This window comes from Lissotriton helveticus, chromosome 7 (genome assembly GCF_964261635.1).
Source record: "Lissotriton helveticus chromosome 7, aLisHel1.1, whole genome shotgun sequence".
Lineage (NCBI taxonomy): Eukaryota > Metazoa > Chordata > Amphibia > Caudata > Salamandridae > Lissotriton > Lissotriton helveticus.
Genome location: NC_136068.1, coordinates 306873959 through 306888479, shown reverse-complemented (window position 1 = coordinate 306888479; position 14521 = coordinate 306873959). Strand labels below are relative to the sequence as shown.

The 14521-nt window shown below is 42.6% G+C and overlaps 1 protein-coding gene across 2 annotated transcripts in view; it reads right to left on the bottom strand.

Annotated features, from left to right (window-relative positions):
* The window catches only part of SRC (SRC proto-oncogene, non-receptor tyrosine kinase), a 288579-nt gene that overhangs the window by 121052 nt on the left and 153006 nt on the right, over nt 1-14521 (bottom strand). The window lies entirely within an intron of this gene.

Below are 14521 nucleotides of genomic sequence, written 5' to 3'. Positions count from 1 at the left end.
GATGATGCTGTTTTTAAATTTTAATGTACTGATCCTAGATTCGCGGACATCACTAGAATCAGTAATAAAAAAAATTCTGATCACAAAATCTGTTTTTTTAGCCAGGCCCTCCCCAAAAAAGTAATTGGATGGACCATAAACGTGATCGAGCAATGTAGGAGCAGGCCATGGGAAGTAGCAGAGAATGGGGGGGTGAGGGAACAAAGGGACAACAAAAGCATGTTTCCCAACAGCAGAGAGGCCCAGCAGTCAATGGCCGCTGCCAGGCCTTTTAAAAAATGTTTTCAATGTAAGCATTTGACTGATCTGCGAGGGGTAAGGGAACAACAGTAGAGAGGGTGGGGCTAGCTGAAGTGGAAGCAATGGGAAAGGGTACGGTACTTTGGAAGCATACAGAGAGAACAAGATAAAACATGCACTCCCATGGAGTGCTTAATGAAAAAGAAAAAACATAGCTACTAAGCAGTCGAAGGACACAAGTCAGCCAATCAAAAGGACAGTAAAGAGCCTCTGCTCCAGGGGAGGGAGACACATCATTAGAGGAAGTTAGGCAGGTGAATAAGAAGCAAGCAAATGAAAGTGACAACATTGAAAATGGTGGTCTCTAAGCCCTGTTGGATTTTTGGGTGTGGTCCACAAACGGGCTTTCTGAACACTCAGCTATGAGCTGTCTGTAGCGGAGTCGACCTTCCTGGTGGGGCCCGATGATGAAGCATGTCAACAACTAGGTTGGTGAGTGAGGGCTTTCTAAAGAATCAATCCGACTCTTTATGCTCGTTCTTCTCCTAAGAAGGCACACTCTTGTTGTTTTGGCTACCTGTAAGGGAGGCCTATTCACAAGCTGTACGTAACTGCTACTTGTACGTTAAAATGCTGAGCAATACCCAAATTGTTAAACCCATGAGATATCAGTTTATTTCATTGTGTCTCGTGTTCCTTTTCTGTCAAAACTGTGAGCACATGTGAAAAGAAGGAAGAAGCATAACATCAATGTTAAGTCTGTAGCCGGTCTGGCAGCTAAGATAAACAAGTGGATTCATTGGTCTTAGTTTCTTGCTTTTTGTGTACAAATCAGGAAAAAGCTATTTTTTAGAGCTCAGCTCTAAAATATAAAATAAAAATAAAAAAATGGAGCTCCCAGCAACCAGGTGTTCATTTGGAGTACAAGACTTAGGATTGTCGTGTTAGATTTATTTTAAACAAGCATTTGCAATGCATAAGGTCTCGCATTAGGAAAGTTTGAGCTATTGGTATTGTAAATGACACATTTGTTATATATGTGTTGGTTTTGAAAATAGCAAAAATAATAGCTTTGTCATTTACAATGCCAATAGTTATAACTTGTGACACCTATAGCATTTGTAATGCAATATGTGTTGTATTCACGTGACTTAGATGTATTGATATTACAAATAACAATGGCTTTGAATTTTTTTAATAATTAATACTTAAATAAAAGTTATTGTAATTTATATTGGCAATAGCTTAAACTTTTGTAAATAACTTTTCTGAAGAATATGTTCAGTGTATTTTATTGTGACGAAAATCCAAGAACAGAAGTGAAATACTAACCTCTTTTTGTGACATTTGTAATAAAGCTTGAAACATTGAGAGATCATATTTGACCCAGTTGTTGGTAAATGGTTGCACAGATTGATGCTGTGGTGGGGCTGAGAGATGTTGTGGTGGCGACTAGTGATGCTGTGGCATTCAATGATCCTGTGGTAGCGCATAGTGATGTTGTTGTGGTAGCGCATAGTGATGTTGTTGTGGTGATGCGATAGATAGAGTGAGTGGGATAGATAGATAGAGTGAGTGGGATAGATAGATAGAGGGAGGGCGATAGAGAGATTGAGTGAGCGAGATAGATAGGTAGATAGATAGGAGTGAGGGCGATAGATAGCTAGACAGATAGATAGAGTGATGGCGATCAGTATCTAAATAAGTAGATAGAATGAGGGCGATAGATAGATAGAGTGAGGGCGATAGATAGAGTGAGGGCGATAGATAGAGTGAGGGCGATAGATAGAGTGAGGGCGATAGATAGAGTGAGGGAGATAGATAGATAGCGTGAGGGCGATTAGATAGACTGAGGCCGATAGATAGAGTGAGGGCGATAGATAGACAGATAGAGTGAGGGCGATAGATCGATAGATAGTTGTGTGTGTGGTTGTGTGTGGTTGTGGTTGTGTGTGTAGTTGTGGTTATGTGTGCGTGGTTGTGTGTGTGTGGTTGTGTGTGTTATGCTTTGTTTTTCTATGTTTTGTTATGCTATGTTTTGTTGTGTTTGGTATGCTATGTTTTGCTAGGCTATGATATGTTTTGTTTTGTTATGCTATGCTATGTTTTGTTATGTTATGTTTTGTTATGCTATGCAATGTTTTGTTTTGCTATTCTATGCTTTGTTATGCTATGCTATGTTTTTTTGCTATCCTATACTTTGTTTTGTTATGCTATGCAATGCTTTGTTGTGTTTGTTATGCTATTCTTTGTTATGCTATGCTATGTTGTGTTGTGTTGTGTTGTGCTATGCTATGCTTTGTTTTGCTATGCTATGTTTTGTTATGCTGTTTTGTTATGCTATGTTTTGTTATGCTATGTTTTTTATGCTATGCTCTGTTTTGCTATGCTATGCTTTGTTTTGCTATGCTATGTTTTGTTGTGTTTGATATGCTATGTTTTGCTATGCTATTATATGTTTTGCTATGCCATGTTGTGTTATGCCATGTTGTGTTATGCCATGTTGTGTTATGCCATGTTTTGTTAGGCTATGTTTTGTTTTGCTATCTTATGCTTTGTTTTGTTATGCTATGCTCTGTTTAGTTTTGCTATCCTATGCTATGTTGTGTTTTGCTATCCTATGCTATGTTGTGTTTTGTTATGCTATGCTATGTTGTGTTTTGTTATGCTATGCTATGTTGTGTTTTGTTATGCTATGCTATGTTATGCTATGTTTTGTTATGTTATGCTATGCTATGTTTTGTTATGCTATGCTATGCTTTGTTATGCTTTGTTATGCTATCTTTTGCTATGCTATGCTTTGTTTTGCTATGCTATGTTTTGTTGTTTGATATGCTATGTTTTGCTATGCTATTATATGTTTTGTTATGCCATGTTTTGTTATGCCATGTTTTGTTATGCCATGTTTTGTTAGGCTATGTTTTGTTTTGCTATCCTATGCTTTGTTTTGTTATCCTATGCTCTGTTTAGTTTTGCTATCCTATGCTATGTTGTGTTTTGTTATGCTATGCTATGTTGTGTTTTGCTATCCTATGCTATGTTGTGTTTTGTTATGCTATGCTATGTTGTGTTTTGTTATGCTATGCTATGTTGTGTTTTGTTATGCTATGCTATGCTATGCTATGTTTTGTTATGTTATGCTATGCTATGTTTTGTTATGCTATGCTATGCTTTGTTATGCTTTGTTATGCTATGCTATCTTTTGCTATGCTATGCTTTGTTTTGCTATGCTATGTTTTGTTGTTTGATATGCTATGTTTTGCTATGCTATTATATGTTTTGCTATGCTATGTTTTGTTATGCCATGTTTTGTTATGCCATGTTTTGTTATGCCATGTTTTGTTATGCCATGTTTTGTTATGCCATGTTTTGTTATGCCATGTTTTGTTAGGCCATGTTTTGTTAGGCCATGTTTTGTTAGGCCATGTTTTGTTAGGCCATGTTTTGTTTTGCTATCCTATGCTTTGTTTTGTTATCCTATGCTATGTTGTGTTTTGTTATGCTATGCTATGTTGTGTTTTGTTATGCTATGCTATGTTGTGTTTTGTTATGCTATGCTATGTTGTGTTTTGTTATGCTATGCTATGTTGTGTTTTGTTATGCTATGCTTTGTTATGCTATGCTATGTTGTGTTGTGTTTTGCTATGCTATGCTTTGTTATGCTATGCTATGCTTTGTTATGCTTTGTTATGCTATGCTATCTTTTGCTATGCTATGCTTTGTTTTGCTATGCTATGTTTTGTTGTTTGATATGCTATGTTTTGCTATGCTATTATATGTTTTGCTATGCTAAGTTTTGTTATGCCATGTTTTGTTATGCCATGTTTTGTTATGCCATGTTTTGTTATGCCATGTTTTGTTATGCTATGTTGTGTTTTGTTTTGCTATCCTATGCTTTGTTTTGTTATCCTATGCTATGTTGTGTTTTGTTATGCTATGTTGTGTTTTGTTATGCTATGCTTTGTTATGCTATGCTATGTTGTGTTTTGTTATGCTATGCTTTGTTATGCTATGCTATGTTGTGTTTTGTTATGCTATGCTTTGTTTTGCTATGCTATGTTTTGTTGTGTTTTATGCTATTTTTTGTTCTGCTATTTTTTGTTATGCTATTTTTTGTTGTGCTTTATTACGCTGTGCTTGGTTATGCTGTGCTTGGTTATGCTGTGCTTGGTTATGCTGTGCTTGGTTATGCTGTGCTTGGTTATGCTGTGCTTGGTTATGCTGTGCTTGGTTATGCTGTGCTTGGTTATGCTGTGCTTGGTTATGCTGTGCTTGGTTATGCTGTGCTTGGTTATGCTGTGCTTGGTTATGCTGTGCTTGGTTATGCTGTGCTTGGTTATGCTGTGCTTGGTTATGCTGTGCTTGGTTGTGCTGTGCTTGGTTGTGCTGTGCTTGGTTATGCTGTGCTTGGTTGTGCTGTGCTTGGTTGTGCTGTGCTTGGTTGTGCTGTGCTTGGTTGTGCTGTGCTGTGTTTTGCTGTGCTGTGCTGTGTTTTGCTGTGCTGTGCTGTGTTTTGCTGTGCTGTGTTTTGCTGTGCCGTGTTTTGCTGTGCTGTGTTTTGCTGTGCTGTGTTTTGCTGTGCTGTGTTTTGCTGTGCTGTGTTTTGCTGTGTTTTGCTGTGCTTGCTGTGTTTTGCTGTGCTGTGCTGTGCTTTGCTGTGCTGTGTTTTGCTGTGCTGTGTTTTGCTGTGCTGTGTTTTGCTGTGCTGTGTTTTGCTGTGCTGTGCTTTGCTGTGCTGTGTTTTGCTGTGCTGTGTTTTGCTGTGCTGTGTTTTGCTGTGCTGTGTTTTGCTGTGCTGTGTTTTGCTGTGCTGTGTTTTGCTGTGCTTTGCTGTGCTGTGCTTTGCTGTGCTTTGCTGTGTTTTGCTGTGCTGTGCTGTGTTTTGCTGTGTTGTGCTGTGCTGTGTTTTGCTGTGCTGTGCTGTGTTGTGCTGTGCTGTGTTGTGCTGTGTTGTGCTGTGTTGTGCTGTGCTGTGTTGTGCTGTGTTTTGCTGTGCTTTGCTGTGCTGTCCTGTGCTGTGCTGTGTTGTGTTTTGCTGTGCTGTGCTGTGTTTTGCTGTGCTGTGTTGTGTTTTGCTGTGCTGTGCTGTGTTGTGCTGTGTTGTGTTTTGCTGTGCTGTGTTTTGCTGTGCTGTGCTTTGCTCTGCTGTGTTGTGTTTTGCTGTGCTGTGCTGTGTTGTGCTGTGTTTTGCTGTGCTGTGCTGTGTTTTGCTGTACTGTGCTGTGTTGTGTTTTGCTGTGCTGTGTTGTGTTTTGCTGTGCTGGTAAGGGTATGTGAGGGTGTATGTGAGGGGGTGTGAGGGTGGGGGTGTGAGGGTGAGGGTGTGAGGGTGAGGGTGTGAGGGTGAGGAGGTGTGTGAGGGTGATGAGGTGTGTGAGGGGTGAGGGGGTGAGGGCGTGAGTGTTGTGTTGTGTTTTGCTGTGCTGTGTTGTGCTGTGCTGTGTTTTGCTGTGCTGTGCTGTGTTTTGCTGTGCTGTGCTTTGCTGTGCTGTGTTGTGTTGTGTTTTGCTGTGCTGTGCTTTGCTGTGCTGTGTTGTGCTGTGTTTTGCTGTGCTGTGTTTTGCTGTGCTGTGTTGTGTTGTGCTGTGCTGTGTTGTTGTGCTGTGCTGTGTTGTGCTGTGCTGTGTTTTGCTGTGCTGTGTTTTGCTGTGCTGTGTTTTGCTGTGCTTTGCTGTGCTGTCCTGTGCTGTGTTTTGATGTGCTGTGCTGTGTTGTGTTTTGCTGTGCTGTGCTGTGTTTTGCTGTGCTGTCTTGTGCTGTGCTGTGTTTTGCTGTGCTGTGTTGTGTTTTGCTGTGCTGTGCTGTGTTGTGTTTTGCTGTACTGTGCTGTGTTTTGCTGTGTTGTGTTGTGTTTTGCTGTGCTGGTAAGGGTATGTGAGGGTGTGTGTGAGGGGGTGTGAAGGTGAGGGTGTGAGGGTGAGGAGGTGTGTGAGGGTGATGAGGTGTGTGAGGGGTGAGGGGGTGAGGGCGTGAGGGTTGTGTTGTGTTTTGCTGTGCTGTGTTGTGCTGTGCTGTGTTTTGCTGTGCTGTGCTGTGTTTGCTGTGCTGTGCTTTGCTGTGCTGTGCTGTGTTTTGCTGTGCTGTGCTGTGTTGTGTTGTGTTTTGCTGTGCTGTGCTTTGCTGTGCTGTGTTGTGCTGTGTTTTGCTGTGTTGTGCTGTGCTGTGTTTTGCTGTGCTGTGTTGTGCTGTGTTGTGCTGTGCTGTGCTGTGCTGTGTTTTGCTGTGTTTTGCTGTGCTGTCCTGTGCTGTGTTTTGCTGTGTTGTGTTGTGTTTTGCTGTGCTGTGTTGTGCTGTGCTGTGTTTTGCTGTGCTATGGTTTGCTGAGCTGTGCTGTGTTGTGCTGTGCTGTGTTGTGTTGTGTTTTGCTGTGCTGTGTTGTGCTGTGTTTTGCTGTGCTGTGCTGCATTGTGCTGTGCTGTGTTGTGTTTTGCTGTGCTGTGTTTTGCTGTGCTGTGCTGTGTTTTGCTCTGTTGTGCTGTGTTGTGTTTTGTTGTGCTGTTCTGTGTTTTGTTGTGCTGTGCTGTGTTGTGTTTTGCTGTGCTGTGCTGTGTTGTGTTTTGCTGTGCTGTGTTGTGTTGTGTTTTGCTGTGCTGTGCTGTGTTTTGCTGTGCTGTGTTGTGTTGTGTTTTGCTGTGCTGGTAAGGGTATGTGAGGGTGTGTGTGAGTGGGTGTGAAGGTGAGGGTGTGAGGGTGAGGAGGTGTGTGAGGGTGAGGAGGTGTGTGAGGGGTGAGGGGGTGAGGGCGTGAGGGTGAGTGTCTCCAATGAATGTCACTGCTTCGCCTTCTTTGAAAATGTTCAGTGCTGCAAATAGAGCATGCCGCCGTAATTATCACAGCATGAGGCCTCAATTATCACAGCATGCAGAGAGCCGCCCCACGCTGCTGGAGCACTCAACTGCACATTAATTATAGTTGAGTGCTCCAGCAGCCTGGGGCGCCTGTTGACATGCTGTGATAAGTGGGTCTCATGCTGTGATAATTGTTGCAGCGCCTGAGGAAGTGCAGACTCCTGCTGGGATAATTGGTCTTGTGGGCCTCAGGAAGTAGAGTTTCATGCTGGGATAATTGGTCTGGCGGGCTTGCAGCGCCTGACGTCCAGCAAACGTGCACAAGCTGCTCAACCTTGAAGCTCGTTCACAGACCTGGGTCGGCTCGTGCCCAGGTCTGTATCGGGCTCGTTCACAGCTGTTACTCCCTTGACAGGGAGGAAGGTGACTATAGTCTCGCTGGCGGGAGCGCTTCGCGCTCCAACGCCAGCTCGACCTAAAAAGTATATTACTCGAAGTTGCAGTGTAGGAAGAAAAAAGGCTGCATATTATAATGGGAGGCCAAAGACCAATGAATGCGAAATTAACTATCTGATGCTGAGTTCAGGAAAATAACGCATAAAATCCTTCCCTACCAGGCACATCATTTTCTATAAAATAAACATTTTGGAACCTCCATCACTCAGCCCAGGAGGAAATATCCAGTCTCCACAGGCCCATAGCTCTATAAAACACCAAAGTGCAATTTTGGTGCATAGCGAGAAATCCTCGCATGTTACATAGCTGAACATTTGTCATGCGTCAAACCAGAAGTACCAGGTACGCATTAAAACCACTTTAACTTAATCAAACCTGGTGAAAATGTCAGTTAACAAGCTACAAAAAAATTCTATTGGACACAGTTATGGTATGTGGTTCTACTCAGAAGTGGGCGAGCCAATACATAAACAAGGGGAGCCTCGCCAGCGCACAGCCAGGGTCTCGCTCAGCTCTTACAGCACGAGCTGAGCCTTGAAAATATTTGCAGGGTAAATAAAACAACAAACATATCAAATATGATAACGTATTTTCAAAATTCAAAAAAAGGGCGTTTCTTGATCATGTGGATGCTTTGACATTAATTTGTCATATTATGGAAACCCCCGTAGGTGGCCCAGACAATCGTAGCCCAACATTATAGTCTATTAAATCAAACACAATGGGATTTTGTACAACTGGTATTCTGAACTCCCATATTTGAAAGTGCTTTAATATACGATAAAGAAAAAGGGGTTTTGGTGAAATAAAATACACAATTTAAGCAGGGAAGCCGCAATTTGTACTGGTTTTCTGGTTTAGGTTTTTACTAATCGCCACTACACGAGTATCTATTGGTCTTCCCTTTTTTATGTTAATGGTTTGTATTTACCTCTTTATGCATCCTTCTGCAATTTTTATACAATGCAAAATCCATCCAAAGGTTATTGGAGCACCAGTTGCATTACACAAGGTCACATACATTTTTATTGAGATTAAGTGATTAGCCCAGAATCACATCATGTTGACCCCACACCGAGCCTGGTTCCCCTGTTCCAGACCTGCAGCTCTGGCCATAATACCACATGGGTAGAGGGAATGTGGCAGGCAGAAGCCACTTGAAAGCTCGGCTCCTTATGGGCTTGAGGTGAGTCTGAGCCAGGCTTCAAGCTTAAACTTTCAGTGGCTAGTCCACCTCTATCTCTACTTAAATGTAAACAACAATATGCTGATTACACTCAATTCTTCGCCTGTGATCACCAGTTGGTTTCCCATCAGATCTCAGTTTCTTATCCCTATTAGCAGCAAGCGATTGATTCGCCCACCGTCCTTTCTCTCTGATAAAGTGCATGTGCTTTGTGCAATCCTAAGGTCTGAAGCTGGTGTGAGAGCATTTACATGGAAAAGACAGTTTTTAACTTTCATTGAGACACCGAGAAATAGGATGCCAATTTATAGTATTTGAGGTTGGAGGTAAGTAGGGTGCTATTGAGGATTCCAGTTACTGGTGTTCTTAACTCAGAAGTGGTTATCCATCTGGAGGAATGTCTGTGGGCTCCTGTAGCAAACTTGCCATTACTGATGCAAAGTGTGACCATTACAACATCTCTCCAGGTTGTTGCTTTCTTCTTTTTTTTACGAGAGCCGGAGAAGTTCAGTGCTGAGGGGAGAATAATTTTGTCTCCTGAATCCTTTATGTAACAGTCTGATATCAGCTTCTGGACTTTGTGGGGGCGTTGAAAGGGTCCAGGGTGGGGGTGAAGAGCGTTCCTGAGGGTTTGTATAAATCTCCCACAGTGGGCAAGGTTGGAGGCGTCAGTTTGTGAAAAGCATATAGCTGATGCCTCTAAGCAAGTGCATACTCTTTGTCTCAGAAATAATTCCCTGAGTAAAGTTCTCCTTTCGTGGGCCATGGAGGGACAGCAACACCAAAGATGCAACCAGGATTCTTGATTGTAGCTGCATAATCTGGTTTGCCCAGGCTCGATTAAAGTCCGACATTGGTAGGGCCAGCATTCGCATGTACATGATCTCTCTTCGAGTTCTAAAGTTAAGGGAAAATAAAATGTAAGGCTGGGGCTTAGATGCCAGATTGGATTAATTTAACGGGGCCAGGAAAAGTGTTGATTTTAATGAGGCTTGATCTTGCTGGAAAGAGGCCAGTTTTACTTGTCTATTAATGGTCTTTTCCCATGTTGCGTAGGAGATGGAAATTAATGATATTGCGGATTGATTTGTCGCTGTGGTAGCTAATGCTCTCTTAAGCTGGTGGCTCCAAGGGGAACCCGTTTTTTTGAAAATATTCCTAAGGCAACCCTTTAGGGAATTTTCTGGAGATAATAAGATGTGGATATAATATTTGAGAAAATCAGCCTCAATGGTAAGGGATTGTTTCACCAGGCCAAATTCCACTCAGAGTCTTGCTCTAAGAAGGAATTTCAGTAGTTGGAAGATGTTTTTGTAGCCCATGCACTGTGCCTGCTCCAGGATTTTCAAGCAGGCTCTGGGGAAAGCTTGATGTCCATATTGGAGTGCTGGAAGAAGAGATGCTTGAATTACTTGCTTTATTCCCTCTGCAGTTGGGCTTTATAGGTTGTTATTGAGCCTGATAAAGCCATATGTGATTGCAGTTGATTTCTTTTGCAGTGCATTTTTATGAGCTGATGGTTGAGCGGATTCTGTGAACCATACCCCCAGATACTTACATTTGGGGGCCAACGAAATGGTTGCGAGGCCCATAGTGCATGAGATTTGTTCTTTTGTCTTTGTGGTGGCTGAATACAAGTATTTTCGTCTTGTCAGGGTTGATGGTAAGAAAGTTCATTACGCTGTATTCATGTAGGCTGGACAGTGCTCGTTGGAGCCCCTCTTTGGTGTGGTCCATAATGACTATATCATCAGCGTATTGAAGGATGTGCAAGGATCTATGGCCTAGACGAGGGGGGACGAGACAGCTGGTAGTTAAGGCTTTTCCCAGGTCTGCTGTATATAGATTATAAAGTAATGGTGCTAACACACAGCCTTGTTTCAGGCCCCCAGTGGTGAATATTTTACCTTATAGTGATGTTGGGCCTGTTTTCACTCAAACCCAGGTTTCAGAGTAGAGAGAAATTATGGCCGTTAAAAGAGATGGAATGCCCCACCGTGCCAATTTCTTCCACAGGGTCGGTCTGTCCACTTTGTCAAAGGCCACAGTAAAATCAATAAAACGGAAAAGTGGAGGATGGTTGTGCTGTGAGGCTTGATGGCAGAGAGCAGATAGTGCTACAATGTTATCGATAGTGGCTGCTCCCGAAAGCCTGTTTGAAAGAAGGGGAGCAGCTCATTGTCTGCCACCCAGCATTCCACATTTTTTGGTAGGATTTTGGCTTATGCTTTTGCCTCTAACTCTAGCAGAGCTATTACGCGACAGTTGCTTGGCTTTAGGGGATCGCCATTAAGAATTGGGCTAAATGTTGAACCTCTCCAAGCTTCGGGGGTGTGGCCCAATGTGTAGGCTGATTTGAACAGCGGTGTTAAAAGAGCTGCTCAATCATCTGGAGCACATTGAAAAATGCCAGCAAGAAGACCATTTGGGCATGGGGATCAGTCGCTTTTCATGTCCTTAAGCTTTAATATTTGAGAAGATGAAGTTAATTCTTGTTGATCTGCTTCAGATTTTGTTTGGATTATTGCATGCTGAAAATAGACTTGTGACATGTTTCTCCAATTCAGATTCTGGTACTGCCTTTTCCCTTGATGTCCAAGGAGGTTTTAGGTTGTTCCAGAAGCAAGCTGTCGATCTTTCCTTGAGTGGAGAAGTGTGGCTCACTGGTTAGAGGAGGCAGACCCTGAAGCAGAGGTCAGACCCGGGACCAGGGTTCAATTCCCGACGTGGCAGGGTCGTGAGCCCAAATGTCCATGGACTCGATAATTCTCGCTTCGGTGCCTACTCGAATCACGGGTTCACACTCTGCAACTCTGGGCAATAGCTTGCTTAATCTCCACTACGGCCCCCCGCGGCGGGATGCCTGGCTTTCACCTTGGGGATGCCCAGTAGGGGTTATCTCACAGGGATAAGCCAGGACGGGTTCCCAAAGCAAGCGCCTTGAGACCTTATTATTTATTTATTTTGAAAGTTTTATATAGCGCAAACAAGATCTTTGCAGATATCAGAGCGCTTTACAAAGCCGGGAATACCAACAAGCGAGTGAATTTAAACATAATAAGTGGGAGGGGTAGGTACGTGAGGGAGCAAATTAGTACAGCAAATCAATAATAAAAATATAACAGTTAAAAGTGTGCATAGCTGGTCAGTAGCGTCAATAATACAGGTGAAATACATAGTCATAGAGTTAGAACATAATAATACAGGTCGGTGTAGAGCCTTTATAGATCCATGCTCATAGGTCAGGTGTATTTGGCCATAAAAATAGCTTTCACTTCTTTCTTAAAAAGTGTAGTGGAGGAGATGAGCCTAGTTTCAGGAGGGAGTGAGTTCCAGATCCTGGGTGCCATTCCTGAGAAAGAGCGTTTAAGGCGCTATATAAGAACCTTTGACATTTGACATATCGAATATTTTTACCACTCCTCCTCTTGTTAAGCTGATTTAAGATCCCAAATAGCTTTTTTGTATGCTTTCTGTGCGTCTTTTGCTGCTTTTAGGTTTCTGCTAGTTGGATTGAGGTTGCACAGACAAATGGTCCTCCTTAAATTCTCCCGAGATGGATTAAAGTGCTCTTTCAGAAAACGTTTTTGTGGCTGGCTTATCAGTAGCTGTGAAGGAGTAGAGTGACCCCTGCACCCCAAGACATAATCTAACAGTTCTTTAGTCATAGCGTCCCGCTGTATTAAGAGTTGTCCTCGGGTTGGTTCTTGTATCTGCTCTTTCCGTTGCAGAGCCATTTACCACCAGATTCGAATGAAAAGGTCGTCATTTGATTCTTCTAACTAGTGTCTTTGTTTCGGCTCTAGTTTAGATGCCTAGCTCCGGGACTTTAGCTGCTGTCTGGTGATTTAATTCCAGGGTTTGCACTAGGGGGTTGTGATTATTCTCTTCTCAGTATGTTATTTCAAATTTCAGAAGATGGTTTGCCAGAGGGGTGGACATGAAGAGGTAATTGATTGTTAAGATTCTTTTGAAGATGGGACAGGTCGCATTCCTGGGGTCGGTCAGGCCCTGATCCGCAGATTTTAAACTGAATGAAGTGAGTAGCTTGTTGGATTGTTCTCGTTCCTTGCTCATTTGTTCAACTTTATGTTTGCCTACGGCTTGATGTTAAAGTCTCTTGCCACCACCACTACATTAGAAGCGTGGGACTTGAGGATTTCTTTTAAGGTTGAACACAAGTAGTCCATGGCTTGTGCTCTCTGAATTTTTGGGGGGCTTAAAGTAACAGTTAATTAGTAACAATGAAGAAACCTTCTGACCTAATCTTAAACCTTTTATGGATACCACTTGCAAACCCTGTGGATTTGGGTTCACAAAGAGATTAAGATTTTGGCTGATTGCTTTATGAAAATTGAGAGGCTGCCTGATGGCCGCCCAAATAGGTTGTTCGTGTAGCTGGTTGGAGGAATTCATTTGAACCCATATAATACTGTGGGATTTAAAGCCCACGTTTCCTGCACGCATAAGAGGTCACTATTTAGAAGAAATTACACTTAAAAATAGTTTGTCAACCCTTTCGCAAAATGTATGCCGTATAAATACTCAAAAACAAAACCTAACATTGGCGCAGCTACTTGGTCTGGCACTGTCTGCAAGACTATTAACTTTGCCAATGTGTGTTTTATTTTGCCAATGGTTCTGCAAACCTTCATTGCTGGGAAACTGCTGAGCCCTCGTCAATCTGTATTACTGGCTAAACGTAAAAAACAATTGGGGTCCTAAAAAGCACACATTGTCATAGTCTCTGGCAAAGAAGGGAACCGCTTTATGTGTAAGTGATCGTAGTGAAAAGGCTGAATGCGGTCACTTACAGTGATGTTAACCAAGGGTGGAAGTGGGCTAACCCACTGCACCATGCTGTAGTAGGCGAATTATACATTTTACTGATTCAATAGCAGACCAATCTCTGAGGAGTGCTGGCTGAAGTCCCTATGCATAAATCAAAATGTCTCGACTACCGCTAGACTTAAAGATGACATTGGACTACAACAAATGGAATTCCAATCCCAGCAGTTCAGCAACTATACACAAGCGCGTGTGCTACCAACTACATCCAGTGTAAGACCATGGCTGGTCAACAGGAATTTCAACTAGGAAATGAAATGGCACTACTAAATAAAACTTAAAGCAACTGCAAGACATATCTTGAAACAAAGGAAACAGCAAAAAAAAAGCATGAGATATCAAAGACACAAAAGGTTATGTTGTTAGTTTTGAAGCACGGATTGGAGTCCTTGAGCCCTCTCACCTTGGTTGTAGAGAGCAAACGGTGAAATTCCAGTCATCATGGTAAAGGGCAATACTAAATTTGCCCATGTGGCACACATCGGTCCCAAAAAAAAACTTGGTGTGCATGCATTATGCATGTATGCATGAGGCGTGTATGTATGAGCATGTGCCACCATCCATGCGTATCAGCTGGGTTATGATGATGTTTTTTTTTAATTTTAATGTACTGATCCTAGATTCGCGGACGTAACTATAATCAGTAATTAAAAAAAATTCTTATCACAAAATCTTTTTTTTTTCTCCCCAAAAATAATTTGATGGACCATAAACGTGATCGAGCAATGTAGGAGCAGGCTATGGGAAGTAGCAGAGCATTTGGCGGTGGGGGTGGGGGGGGGGGGGGGGGGGGGGGGGGGGGAAACAAAGGGGCAACAAAGCATGTTTCCCAACAGCAGAGCGGCCCAGCAGTCAATGGCTGCTGCCAGGCCTTTTAAAAAATGTTTTCAATGAAAGCATTTGACTGATCTGCGAGGGGTAAGGGAGCAACAGTGGAGAGGGTGGGGCTAGCTGAAGTGGAAGCAATGGGAAAGGGTACGGTACTTTGGAAGAGTAGCTTACA